The sequence below is a fragment of the Triticum aestivum genome, chromosome 6A (genome assembly GCF_018294505.1).
Source record: "Triticum aestivum cultivar Chinese Spring chromosome 6A, IWGSC CS RefSeq v2.1, whole genome shotgun sequence".
In the NCBI taxonomy this organism is placed as follows: Eukaryota; Viridiplantae; Streptophyta; class Magnoliopsida; order Poales; family Poaceae; genus Triticum; species Triticum aestivum.
This window is the reverse complement of record NC_057809.1, coordinates 524,377,772-524,392,183: the sequence shown is the minus strand read 5'-3', so window position 1 is coordinate 524,392,183 and position 14,412 is coordinate 524,377,772.

Genomic DNA, 14,412 nt, shown 5'->3' with positions numbered 1-14,412 from the left:
CTAAGTGCTGCCACTGGGCGTGGGAGGGAGCCCCAGGGCCTGAGGCCGGCACCCCTGAGACTCCGGGGCATGTACAACCCCACTCATTATTACGTGAGAGTGTCACGGGGCGGCGAGCTTCACAGGCACTTGGCCTTCTTGACAGGTACCGGCCTTGATTCATATCGCCAGACGAGGGCCCCGCCTTGCGCCACACTCTAGTGCCATCAACGACGACCGGAAACCAGGATGCCGCCGATGGGGTAGAGCGGTCGCCAGCGATTCCCCCGACGACCACGGGTCCTCCGCCAGGGGCAGGCCCTGAGGCACCTCCCCAGCATAGGGCCTACCTCTTGAAAACACCTTGCTCCGAACGCCGCGGTGGTGATGTCGGATCTCGGCCCCTCTCCTGCAGCCCCCTGCGCCCTCCTCCCGAGGGGTAGGAGACTGTGGGAGCGGGGCAGCTGCTCGCTGTGGCGACCTGCACCTCCTGCGATCCATGATTAGCGTATGCCTGCTCCTGAGGAATTAGCGGTACCCAATAATCGTTGCCTCAAGCGTGGCCAGTGGGACCGTCCCAGGGCTCCTGGAAGGGCTCAGCTTCTGGCGCCTGGTCCCCCCAGCTTGGGCTGAGGAGCGAGCCTTGTTCGCCCTCGTGAGGGTGTCCTTGGTCCATCATGAGGGGCACGCATTCTTCTGGCGCCGTCATCCCGAAGGCCATGCCGTAGTGCTCCGCGTGCCACGCAGCTCTGCTTGACGCGCCCACTGTGGGGTGGTAGCGCGGCTGTCCGCTGGGGCCGTGGGTCGCGTCGAGTCCTTCTTCTTCGCGGACCGGGAGCGAGGGCAGCGCCGCCGCCGGTCCGGTGCCGACAGCTTCGCTGGCGTTGGAGTAGCCTTGGAGACCGTGGGCGCGTGCGGAGCCCCCGTGTGGGCCGCCCTGGGCTTGAGATGGGAGCTAGGTGCAGAAGGGGTGAGCCCCTGAGGCGGCGAAGCCCAGGAGCTCTGCCACCCACTCCAGCAGCGCGTCGCGGCCGCCCTCCAGCAGCCTGCACTGCAGCAGCTCTCGGGCCACCGTGAGCGCGGCCCTCGAGTTTGCCTGCTCCCGGCGGGTGTATGGTGTCGTAGTCGCGACGTGATTGGAGGCCCTTGCTGCCGACCGCGCCTGCCACGGTGAGAGAACTGTCGAAGCCTGTCCGCGTCGCTTGCGGCCCGTAGTGCCCTGCGGACCGCAAGCTGCCCGGGGCATGGGGTCGCCCGAGGCGAGCGGTTCTGCGCGGGCGGGCCATGCCGCCCATGGATTTGGGTTGTCCGCCTGGTCGCCGGACATGGTGATGACGACGCGACGGGACACGAAGCGGTAGAAGGTGGATTCCGGTGCACCCCTACCTGGTGCACCAAATGTCGGATTCCGGGTTCCGGCAGACCCTTGAGGTTCGAACACTGGGGTGCGCGCAGAGATTTCGCCTTCTACCTACCTGCACCCCTCCGCCTTGCTAAGATCTAAGCTATGGAAAGAACAACACAAGAGACACAGGGTTTATACTGGTTCGGGCCACCGTTGTGGTGTAATACCCTACTCTAGTGTGTGGTGTGGTGGATTGCCTCTTGGGATGATGATGATGAGTAATACAAGGAAGAACAGCCTCGCGAGGGTCTGTTCTTGGCTGGGGCGACGAACTGCTAGGAGGAGTTCGGTCACCCTTCTCTCTCTCTCTCTCTCTCTCTCTCTCTCTTCTCGACTGTGATCCGATCTCCTCCCCTCTACCCTGTGGGTGGGTAGTCCTATTTATAGGCAAAGGCCCTGAGCCTCTTCCCAAATATTGAGCGGGAAGGGCGCCAACAATTGGCCATTTTGAAGGGGAACATCTGGTACACTTATCCTGACTAAAGTTGGTCCTCGCCTGCCAAAGGCTCTGGTGGTGACGCTGGCTTGGGCTCCACAATGACTTCCTCCCTGCCGTTGGACTGGTCTTGGGCTCGTTGCACCAAAACGGGTGCCTTTGCTTGATGCTCTCGCCTGCAATTGCTCCCTTTGCACCAAAGAGGAAAGAAGGACACTGCGCGGGCTGGCGCCCGCCTGGCACCCTTGGTCATCATGGCTTGCATCACGGGCACCTCGGGAGGTACCCCGCCTTGATCTCTCCGCCTCCTCGCGAGCCAGCCTGATGAGGCCGTGCCTGAGGAAGCTCCGTGTCGTCCGCCCCGCGAGGCTTGGCCCCTCGCGAGGGTCTTGGGTCTGTGTTGATGAAGATGGGCCGTGCTGGGCCCCCTTTGAGCCACCCCGCAAGCCGCAGGCAGGAAAGTCTGGGGACTCCCGTTCCCAGAACACCGATAGCAATGTCCTCAGATGAGTAATTAGTGATAGCAGAGACAGTTGAAGAATTTGCAGCAATGGAAGCATTTGAGCATTCAGGTGAAGAATTATTAGATTCACATTCAATGAACTTCAAACATGGAGGAATAAATTCTTCCTGAGTAGCGCTGATTTGTTGAGCAAGTAATGAATCACGCTCCTTCTGAAGATCTTCATAACTCACTCTTAACTGCTCAAGATCTTGCTTTCTTTGAAGAAATTCATAAGAAAGCTTCTCTTGATCAGATAGGAGAGTGTCATGATGACCTTGATGATTGTCGAACTTAGACTGAAGTCTCTGAAGATTTTCAGTCAAAATTTTAGTGCGATTCATTTCCTCGCCCAACATATCATCGCTTTTTTCTAGCATGTTTTGAACTTTTTCCAAAACCTTTTGCAGTTTCACAACAGTCTTAGCAAGTTTAGAATAGCTGGGATTAAGGTTTTCATCAGATTCATCCTCACTTGATTCAGAGGAGGGATATTTGAGTACCTTTTCACCTTTTGCCATGAAGCAATAGGTGGGAGCATAGTCATCATCGCCGTCGTCAGTGGTGTTGGAGAGGTCCTTTTCCTCAGAGTTGAAGATGGACTTGCTGACGCATGCGGTAGCGAGGGCTAGGCTCGCCACACCAGAGTCTGCAGATTCCTCCACTTCCTCATTTTCCTCAGATTCAACCTCAGAGTCCATTTCCTTGCCAATGAATGCCCGAGCCTTCTTGGAGCTGCTCTTCTTGTGAGCTGAAGACCTTGAAGATTTCTTCTTCTTCTTTGAATCCTCAGAACTGTAATCATTATATTTCTTCTTCTTTGATTCCTTTTCCCACTGGGAACAATTTTCAATGTAGTGACCGGGTTTCTTGCATTTGTGATAGAGTCTCTTCTTGTAATCATGGGATGAGGAATCTGATCTTAAGTCACCACTTCTTGAGGATTTTCCAAAACGACCACATCTTGAGAACTTCTGGAATTTCCTCACGAGCATTGCTAGCTCCTGGCTCAGTTCTTTAGGGTCACCAAGGCTGCTACCAGAATCTTCACCTTCTGAATCAGACACTGCCTTGGCCTTTAGAGCTCGTGATCTGCCATAGCTTGGTCCATAGAGATCTCTCTTCTCAGCAAGCTAGAACTCATGAGTGTTTAGCCTCTCAAGGATATCAGCGGGATCAAGTGACTTATAGTCTCCACATTCTTGTATCATCAATGCCAAAGTATCAAATGAGGAATCAAGCGATCTCAGCAATTTCTTCACCACCTCATGGTCGGTGATGTCAGTGGCACCAAGTGCTTGAAGCTCATTTGAGATGACAGTGAGGCGATCGAAGGTTTGCTGAACATTTTCACTATCGAGTCTTTTGAAGCGGTTGAAGAGATTGTGAAGAACGTCAACTCGAGATTCATGCTGTGTTGAGACGCCTTCATTGACCTTGGACAAGCTGTCCCAGATAAGCTTTGCTGTTTTCAAGGCACTCACTCTGCCATACTGCCCTTTGCTCAGATGGCCACATATGATGTTCTTCGCTTGAGAGTCGAGTTGATTGAATCTTTTCACATCAGCAGCGTTGATGGTGGGAGTGACAGAGGGAACACCATTCTCCACAACGTACCAGAGATTGTTATCAATTGCCTCAAGATGCATGCACATCTTCTTCTTCCAGTAGGGGTAGTCCGTCCCATCGAAGGTAGGAAACCCAGCAGAAACCTTGATCATACCTGCGGTCGACATAACTAAAACTCTAGATGGTTAAACCAAAATCACACAGAACAAGGGAGTACCTTGCACTGATACCAATTGAAAGTGCGCTAAGTCGACTAGAGGGGGGTGAGTAGGCGATTTTTATGAATTCTTCACTGAGGAATTTCAGGGTGAGGAAATTCCTAAGAGAAGAACTACTTGCAACGAAATAAGTACTCAGAAGTAAACATAACAGAACATGATCATGGTCTTCATGATGAAATGAAAACAAGCACAGAGTACAGAAAGCGTAAACACAGGATAAGCAGAATGAAGACAAACAGACCGAAGAAATTGAGCTGAGGAAATAGAGAAAATCTTCAGTCAAAGTCCTCTAACAGATATGAACAAGCACATAACACAGAAATGATGAAATGGAAGGGTTGAGTAAATGGAACCAGTTAGCTCAGTGAAGACAATGATTTGGTAGACCAGTTCCAACTGTTGTGACAGTTGTACGCCTAGTTAGGGCGGCTAGGTATTTAAACCCGAGGACACATAGTCCCGGACACCCAGTCCTGAACACGCAGCTCAGGACACTTAGTCCTCACCGTATTCCCCTTGAGCTAAGGTCACACAGACCTCGCCCAATCACTCGTGATAAGTCTTCAGCTGACTTCCAAACCTTCACAGACCCGGTCACTCGGTGATCCACAATTTCCTCTTGGATGCTCTAGACCATGACGCCTAACCGTCTGGAAGATGCACAGTCTTCAAAGGTAACAAGTGTCGGATCCAGGCAGGATCAATATCTTCAGTGATACTCAATCACTTTGGGTTTGTAGGTGCTTGGGTTTGGGTTTTCCTCAGTTGATAATTTTCCCTCAAAGTCCTCAAAGGATGGGATGCTCTCAAATGACAAGTGTCAGTTTCTCTCGGAGCAGCCAACTAGCTAGTGGTTGTAGGGGGCGGCTATTTATAGCCTAGGGAGCAGCCCGACATGATAAGACATAAATGCCCTTCAATGATATGACCATTAAGTGGAAGGATATTTTGGGACAGCTGGCGCGTAGCACAACAACGGTCAGAAATTTGACTAACAAATTTCTCAGGGTTGTCATGTTCCTCACTTGTAGGCAATCCGCACTGGTGAATCCTAACTCCTCAGTCAGAACAAATTCCTCTTCGTCTCTGTCACTAAAGAAATTTGACTGAACTGTATGAGATTTCCAATGGCTTCACTCGAAGGGATTGGTAGGTGTAGGATTTTGAGTTGAGCATCACTTGAAAATTTTTCCTTAGAATTTCCTCGACCCCCTTTAATAGCATGGTGTTTCCTATGACTCAAGAAAGAGAAAATGAAACTACGAAAACAAAAGTCTTCACGCTTCATGTTCCTCGAATGAATACCAAGTCTTCAGGATCACACCAATTTCTTCACTTTGAAAGTCTTCAGAAAGTCTTCAGTAATCCAAAGTCTTCAGTCGAAGAACTTCATTTTTAGGGGTCGACTTTCTCTGTAAATATCAAACTCCTCATATACTTATAGACCTGTGTATACTCACAAACGCATCTGTCCCTTAACCTATAAGTCTTCAATACATCAAAATCACTAAGGGGCACTAGATGCACTTACATAAACATGGTAGCTCTATGAAGTATCTCTGAAACAATAGTGACATGTTTTCCATGATTAGAATTGTGGATATCCATGACCACCTGCTTCGCATCAGATGCCAAGATAAAATTTTGAACAAGAAGATCTTCAGCCAACACTATTCCCTCCCTACATGCAATAGCTTCCAACGTCGCCGGGTATTGGAGTCACAGAACGACTAGAGCCGAGATACCCATGTAGTTGCCTTGGTCATCTCGACAAACTGCGGCTGCGCTGGCTGAAACCCCGGCTTCAACATGGATTTTGGTGTATCCTGTCGGTGGTTCCTTCTGTCGTCTATTGCCTCTGGGCACTTCTGCATCGCATGTACCGGTGACGACTTCAGTTCCCTTAAAATCTCTAGATCTCTAATATATCTATCAATAAACATATGTGTTGCTTGAGGGCTTTGAAAAATTCCTTCATGAACAGCTTTCCTCCTAGATGACCAAATGGCCCAGAGCGTAACAACAACCTTGATGAATTTCATGTGAGGTAATGTTTCCATCAGTGCAAAGAGCCAGTGACGAGCATGTGGTTCCGTCGTTGCAATGAGGTGTCGAGCGATGTCATCATCCACCAGCACCCACGTACACCGAGCAACAGTACACTCCAGCAATGAGTGCCTCCAAGAATCTGGTCCTCCACATAATCCGCATGCATCAGAATTCGTCATATGGTGGTGAGCTCTAACATCTTCGGTTGGAATTGAGTGCTTGGACAACCTCCACAAAAACATTCGAATCTTTCCTGGTACTTGTGTTCTCCACAACATCTTCCAAGGTTTCTCTTCAATGTTTATACTTGAGGATCCAGCCAATTCCTCCAGCCACGCCTCCATTCTCAATTTCGTTGCCACAAGCATTCTATAAGCTGATTTCACTGTGAAGACTCCGCTTCTCTCTAAATGCCAGCCCCAATAGTCCTCCGCGTTCCTTGTGCACAAGGGGATGCACATGATGGCCGGAATATCCATCGGCATAAACACCTCATGCAGCCTCTGAAAATTCCACATTGCCGAGGTAGCATCTATTAGTTCAGATACCATCACCGGGGGGTTTGGAATCCTACTACCATACGATCTCAGCATCTCATCCCGAGGTATCTAGTTATCGTCCCATATATTAGTTGTTGTTCCATTGTCAATTCTCCTGATCAAACCCTGTTTCAAAACATCTCTTCCTTCAATGATGGCTCTCCATATCTGGCTAGGGTGGTTGCCCAGGGTAGCCTGCAAAATTGTTGAGTTTGGATGATAAATACTCCTTACCACACGGGCACTCAATGGCTCTGTATCTTGCAACATACACCATGGTTGCCTCGCTAACATAGCCAAATTGAACAGTTCAAAATCTTTGAAACCCAAGCCCCCATGCCTTTTGGTTGAGTCATTTCTTTCCACGAGACCCAATGTGGTTTACGATGACCATCTTTGCTGCCCCACCAAAATTTTTGAATTAACATATTGAGATGCTCGCAAAGCCCTCTAGGCAATTTAAAACAAGACATAAATAAAATTGGTACTGCCTGAGCTACTGCTTTGACCAGAACTTCCATTCCAGCAGATGACATTGTTCTCTCTATCCAACCCTGTAGTTTGTTCCACAATCTGTCCTTCAAATATTTAGAAGCCCCATTCTTTGATGTCCCAATGTCAGATGGCATGCCCAAGTATTTCTCATTGAGGGTTTCACTTGACACGTTAAGGATTCCTTTAATTTCAGATCTCACCCACTCTGGAACTCCCTTACTAAAAAAGATTGAAGACTTATCATAATTGATATGCTGACCTGCAGCATTACAATATATATCCAACAGCTGGTGCACCTCTTGAGCACCCATACCATTCGCCTTGAAAAACAGCAAGCTATCATCTGGAACTAGCGCACGAAAGCACAATCAAGAACAAGTGGGTCGTGGGCGCCACTTTCAGACCATGAAGATTTGATGACTCACTTCTAGATTTTAGGAGGCACGAAAGGCCCTCTGCTGCAATCAAGAACAAGTAAGGGGATATGGGGTCCCCTTGCCGTATAACAAAAGGTTTGAACTCCTGCAACTTCTTCCCATTAAATAACACCGAAAATTTGACAATGTAGCCCCATTACTATGTAGACCCAATTGGTGGTGAAGCCCAATTTGAGCACAATTGCTCTAAGATAAGTCCATTCCACCTTATCATAGGCCTTCATCATATCAAGCTTAAGAGCACTGTTGGGGAACGTAGCAATAATTCAAAATTTTCCTACATGTCACCAAGATCTATCTATGGAGTCATCTAGCAACGAGGGAGGAGTGGATCTACATACCCTTGTAGATCGCGCGCGGAAGCGTTCAAGAGAACGGGGTTGATGGAGTCGTACTCGTCGTGATCCAAATCACCGATGATCCTAGCGCCGAACGGACGGCACCTCCGCGTTCAACACACGTACGGAGCAGCGACGTCTCCTCCTTCTTGATCCAGCAAGGGGGGAGGAGAGGTTGATGGAGATCCAGCAGCATGACGGCGTGGTGGTGGAAGTAGCGGGATTCCAACAGGGCTTCGCCAAGCGCTGCGGGAGGAGGGAGATGTGTCATGGGAGGGAGAGGGAGGCGCCAGGGCTTAGGTGTTGCTGCCCTCCCTTTCCCCCACTATATATAGGGCCAAGGGAGAGGGGGGGGGGCGCAGCCTTGGCCCTTCCTCCAAGGAAGGGTGCGGCCAAGGGAGGAGTCCCTCCTCCCCAAGGCACCTCGGAGGCGCCTTCCCCTCTTAGGACTCTTCCTTTCCCTCATCTCTTGGCGCATGGGCCTCTTGGGGCTGGTGCCCTTGGCCCATATAGGACAAGGAGCACCCCCTACAGCCTATGTGGCCCCCCGGGGCAGGTGGCCCCACCCGGTGGACCCCCGGGACCCTTCCGGTGGTCCTGGTACAATACCGGTGACCCCGAAACTTGTCCCGATGGCCGAAATAGCACTTCCTATATATAATTATTTACCTTCGGACCATTCCGGAACTCCTCGTGACGTCCGAGATCTCATCCGGGACTCCGAACAACTTTTGGGTTACCGCATACTAATATCTCTATAACCCTAGCGTCACCGAACCTTAAGTGTGTAGACCCTACGGGTTCGGGAGACATGCAGACATGACCGAGATGACTCTCCGGTCAATAACCAACAGCGGGATCTGGATACCCATGTTGGCTCCCACATGTTCCACGATGATCTCATCGGATGAACCACGATGTCAAGGACTTAATCAATCCCGTATACAATTCCCTTTGTCTAGCGGTACGATACTTGCCCGAGATTCGATCGTCGGTATCCCGATACCTTGTTCAATCTCGTTATCGGCAAGTCTCTTTACTCGTTCCGTAACACATCATCCCGTGATCAACTCCTTGATCACATTGTGCACATTATGATGATGTCCTACCGAGTGGGCCCAGAGATACCTCTCCGTCACACGGAGCGAGAAATCCCAGTCTCGATTCGTGCCAACCCAACAGACACTTTCGGAGATACCCGTAGTGCACCTTTATAGCCACCCAGTTACGTTGTGACGTTTGGCACACCCAAAGCACTCCTACGGTATTCGGGAGTTGCACAATCTCATGGTCTAAGGAAACAATACTTGACATTAGAAAAGCTTTAGCATACCATATACATGATCTTGTGCTAGGCTTAGGATTGGGTCTTGTCCATCACATCATTCTCCTAATGATGTGATCCCGTTATCAACGACATCCAATGTCCATGGTCAGGAAACCGTAACCATCTATTGATCAACGAGCTAGTCAACTAGAGGCTTACTAGGGACATGGTGTTGTCTATGTATCCACACATGTATCTGAGTTTCCTATCAATACAATTCTAGCATGGATAATAAACGATTATCACGAACAAGGAAATATAATAATAATCAATTTATTATTGCCTCTAGGGCATATTTCCAACAAGCACAATGTTGATTTCCCTTGGCCTTGTTGTGTTTCATAAAATGAAGGCATTGTTGGGGAATGTAGTATTTCAAAATTTGCCTACGATCACGCAAGATCTATCTAGGAGAAGCATAACAACGAGTGGGGAGAGTGTGTCTACGTACCCTTGTAGACCTAAAGTGGAAGCGTTAAGTAACGCGGTTGATGTAGTCGAACGTCTTCGCGATCCAACTGATCTAAGTACCAAACGTACGACACCTCCGCGTTTAGCACACATTCATCTCGCTGACGTCCCTCGGGCTCTTAATCCAGTTGAGGCCGAAGGAGAGTTCCGTCAGCACGACGGCATGGCGATGGTGATGATGAAGTTACCAGCGCAGGGGTTCGCCTAAGCACTACGACGATATGACCGAGGTGTGTAACTGTGGATGGGGGCACCACACACGGCTAAGACAAATCTACTTCTGTGTCTATGGGGTGCCCCCTCCCCCATATATAAAGAAGGGGAGGAGGAGGGCCGGCCACAAGGGGCGCGCCCAAAGGGGGGATTCCTACTCCTAGTAGGAGTAGGTTTCCCCCTTTCCTAGTCCAAGTAGGAGAATAAGGAAGGAGAGGGAGAAGGAAAGAGGGGGGCGCCGCCCCCTCCCTAGTCCAATTCAGATCAGCCCATGGGGGGGGGCTCCCCTTGTGGCCCTTCTCTCCTTTCCACTAAGGCCCAATACTTTTCCCGGCGAATTTCCGCAACTCTCCGGTACTCCCAAAAATACCCAAACCATTCAGAACCTTTCCGATGTCCGAATATAGCCTTCTAATATATTGAACTTTACGTCTCGACCATTTCGAGACTCCTCGTCATGTCCGTGATCTCATCCGAGACTCCCAACAACCTTCGGTACATCAAATCACATAACTCACAATAGATATCGTCATCGAACGTTAATCGTGCGGACCCTACGGATTCGAGAACTATGTAGACATGGCCGAGACTCATCTCTGGTCAATAACCAATAGTGGAACCTAGATGCTCATATTGGTTCCTACATATTCTACGAAGATCTTTATCGGTCAAACCGCATAACAACATACGTTGTTCCCTTTGTCATCGGTATGTTACTTGCCCGAGATTCGATCGCCGGTATCATCATACATAGTTCAATCTCGTCACCGGCAAGTCTCTTTACTCATTCCATAATGCATCATTCCGTGACCAACTCATTAGTCACATTGTTTGCAAGGCTTATAGTGATGTGCATTACCGAGAGGGCCCAGAGATACCTCTTCGATACACGGAGTGACAAATCCTAATCTCGATCTATGCCAACCCAACAAACACCTTCGGAGACATCTGTAGAGCATATTTATAATTACCCAGTTACGTTGTGACGTTTGATAGCACACAAGGTGTTCCTCCGGTATTCAGGAGTTGCATAATCTCATAGTCAGAGGAACATGTATAAGTCATGATGAAAGCAATAGCAATAAACTAAATGATCATAGTGCTAAGCTAATGGATGGGTCTTATCCATCACATCATTCTCTAATAATGTGATCCCTTTCATCAAATAACAACTTTATTATTGCCTCTAGGGCATATTTCCTTCAGTCTCCCACTTGCACTAGAGTCAATAATCTAGTTCACATCGTCATGTGATTTCACACCAATAGTTCACATCTTTATGTGATTAGTTCACATCTTCATGTGACTAATATCCAAAGGGTTTATTAGAGTCAATAATCTAGTTCACATCGCTATGTGATTAACACCCAAAGAGCGATCATGTTTTATTTGTGAGAGAAGTTTAGTCTACGGGTCTGCAACATTTTCAGATCCTTCAGCCCCAGAGTGTTGGCAATCAAGGGCCAAGAAAGAATCCCAAGTCTATCCTATCTCGCCACTGTCGAAAGCACAATCCCTTTCTCTTTCTATACCGAAATCGTCGTTTCATTCCTCCGCAACTTCTATCGCGGACATGATCCAATCTACCTTGCAAGACAGATTAAGATATGACTTAAGGCTTTCCCAAGCTGGCGCATAACCTCTGGTAGAGGCATTCACCCAGAGACAGAGAAGTGGGAAACCGCGGGTGAAAGAATACCGAGGTCTTTGATAGCAAACTTCTACGCGAGCTTTCTAACTGTATTTTACAAATTTCTATGTCTATAATACTCTGCATGGAGCTACTTTAGCTAATGCTTTCACTTTTAATATGTATCTAGATCGAGACTTAGAGTCATCTAGATCGGTGTCAAAAGTTTGCATCGACGTAACTCTTTACGACGTAACTCTTTTATCACCTTCATAACCAAGAAATATTTCCTTAGCCTTTAAGGATAATTTTGACCGCTGTCCAGTGATCTACTTCTAGATCACTATTGTATTCTTTTATCAAAATGATACTAAGATATACAATAGATCTGGTACTCAACATATTTTATAGAACCTATCACCGAGCTGGAATTGCCATGGCAAGTGCCACCTCCCTCACCCCTGCCATTGAGTACGACGGCGACGACCGCATCAGCGTCCTCCCCTACGACCTTCTCCGCAACATCGTCTCCCGCCTCCCCGTCAGGGACGCCGCCCGAACCGCTGCCCTCGCGCTCCCGGTGGCGCCACCTCTGGCGCTCCACCCCGCTCATCCTCAGCGACGCCGACCTGTCCCCCTCTGCGGTCGCTCACGTCCTCGCAGACCACCCGGGCCCTTTCCGCGCCACCCACATCGCCCGCTGCAGGTTCGCATCCCACGGGCGTGAGCTCGCGGAGTGGTTGGGCCTCCTCGCCGCCAAGGGCATCCTGGACCTCGTCCTCGTCAACGACGAGGGCGTCGCCAAGCTCCCCACCGACATCCTCCGCTGCGCCTCACTCCAGCGCCTCTTCCTGGGATTCTTTACGTTCCCGGACACCGCTGCTCTCTCCCTCCGTGCCTCCGTGCTGCCTCGCCTTCAGGAGCTCGGCATGTTTGCTTGCAGCATCAGCGAATGGGACCTGCTCTACATGCTCGATTGCAGCCCGGTTCTGGAGAAGCTCACGTTCGTATTCAGCGGTACCCCCGATGCCTTCCACCTCCGGTGCAAGAGCCTCCGGTGCGTGGTCTTCCTGCTGGAAGCGCCCCGCAGAGGTGACGGTAGGAGTATTGTGATGATCAAGATTGCTTGTGTGCCCAACCTGCGGGCACTCGGCTTCTTGGAGCCAAGATTTCACCGGCTGCAGATCGGCGACAATAACATCAATGTATGAACTTTCCAGGATTCCATCACTCTCTCGGTACATAGTAATGCTTGGGAAACCTGTTGATATGTATGAGGTGACATATTTGCTTCTTTTGGTGCATGTTTGGCCATTGCAGCCTGGCACAGTGCCGAGCCCAAGTACAGTGGTTCCAAGCGTTAAGATATTGGCTTTGAAGGTTAATTTTGGTGTCTTAAGGGATGTCAAGATGACGGTGGCCTACCTCGGATGCTTTCCCAACATTGACACGCTGCACATCGAGGTGATATCCTTGTATCCCATGCAATTATTCAATCAGTTACTTGACCCCCATACCACTATTTATTAGCAATGGAAGATCATTACCTCTTGCATGATCCATCTCTCTAATGCACCATTTACTGATATGATGTTTCAGTCTATAACTGAACGCACTGGAAAAAACCATGCCAAGTTCTGGCAGGAGCTCCCTAGTTGAATGCATCAAGTCGCACCTCAAGAAGATGGTTTTCCATAAATATAGAGGGAAACGAAGTGAACTTGAATTCCTTAAGTTCATTTCCAGGAAAGCGCAAGAGCTACAGACATTGTATGTTCTGCTAAACAGACAGAGTCTTACTTCGGTGTCCAAGCAGGCAGAGATGACAAGCAAATTGGTGGATCTCTCGGAGGTAGCATGGAGCTGTGATTGCAAGATAATGGTGCTAGGCCCTGAATTTCAGAGTAATTGGAGCATCCAGAAAGCATCTGATCTTACTGTCGACGACCCTTTTCACTAATGAATTGAGGCTGGTTATACATTTACATGATCAAAAGATTTTTTTTTTCTTTCTCTGCAGAGAGTGATTTACTGTTCTTCATATGCAAGGGCACTGTTTAGTTTGTAGGCAAGTATGTCTGTTCTTGACAAAGAACATGAAGATTTCAACTAGAGAATGAGTGTCTGAAAGTGTTTAAGCTAGCTGTACTATGCTTCATTCAGAGTGTACTAGTAACTGTTATCTACTCTGTTTAATCCTGATGTAAAAGACCAGTCTGATCCTCCTTCCGAACATGTTTATGCTAATTTTATTTTCCCCTGTTTGATGTCGTCTATGTCAATTTCATCATCATCAGATGATCAGAGTATACCAAGCTACTTAGGTGTGCTCCTGATTTCTGCATTGCAGCTTTTGCTGCTACATATTCCTGAACAGTATTATCTGTTATTTTATTGATGCAAAAAAACTTTCAGTTTCAGTTTTATAGTTTCTCTCATGTAGTCATGTAACTGTTGAACCGTCACCACTCTAGTTTTCATACTTTTCAGCCATCAGAAAGCCTCCCCAGGAGTTATATCTCAGGATAGCCTCCGCTGAAAATGGCTGCCACCAAGAGCTCTTGCGGCGCAAAGGAGGCATGACCGCCGTCCACCGGGCAAGGTTTTCCTGGCGCGAGGTAGCTGGGAAGGGGATGATACTATGGCGGTGGTGGGAAAGGGCGGAATCAGACGTCCACCCTGAGTTTGGTTGGCAAGTTCGGAGTTTAACTGCTCCCTCCGTTCACAAATATAAGATGTTCTAACTTTTTTTTGAACCGGATGTCTATAGACACGTTTTGGTGTGTTTGTTCACCCATTTC